Source organism: Stereum hirsutum (genome assembly GCF_000264905.1).
Source record: "Stereum hirsutum FP-91666 SS1 unplaced genomic scaffold STEHIscaffold_3, whole genome shotgun sequence".
Taxonomy (NCBI): Eukaryota; Fungi; Basidiomycota; class Agaricomycetes; order Russulales; family Stereaceae; genus Stereum; species Stereum hirsutum.
Window position 1 is genome coordinate 776,808 of NW_006763133.1, and position 606 is coordinate 777,413.

Here is a 606-nt window from a genome sequence, read left to right on the forward strand (position 1 = left end):
CCCGACGGCGGCATGAAGCACGCGCGGCTGATCGGGAAGCACCATTCTCTTGTCACTTATACCGGTGTCCTGCCACCTCTCGAATGCAGGTCCCCCCTCACCCCGTGAACTCGAACGTCTCTGTCTGCGTGTCTGTCCGTCAACCGTCTGTCTCCCCCACTCGTCAACTCTATCGTCTGCCTCTCGCTCTCATCGTCCTCCACTCTCTTTATTCTGACTCCACTCGCCTCGCCTCAATACCCTCATTTTCTCCATTTTCTTCTGCTTGCTTCCCTCGTCTCGTTTCTCCACCACGTTCCGGCTTATCCTCGGAGAACTCGAACTCTCTCAAAACCCTACAAGTGTCCGCATTTATTAATCCGGTGCGTACATTGCTACTCTAATTTTCCTCCCTTTTCCACTCGCTTGATCGGCCTCTCTTCTACCTCTGTAGACCGAGCGACCACGTCCCGATCCCCTCCTCCTCCAATCAGTTTCGTACCTCCACAGTGGTGACCACCGCAGGGGGATTGGTATTCCGACTCAACGTCTACAATAACCTTTCAAGCTGAGTATCTTCTTCCATTTTTCTCATTTTAATCCGAGTCTCTCTCTCTTGCAAGTACT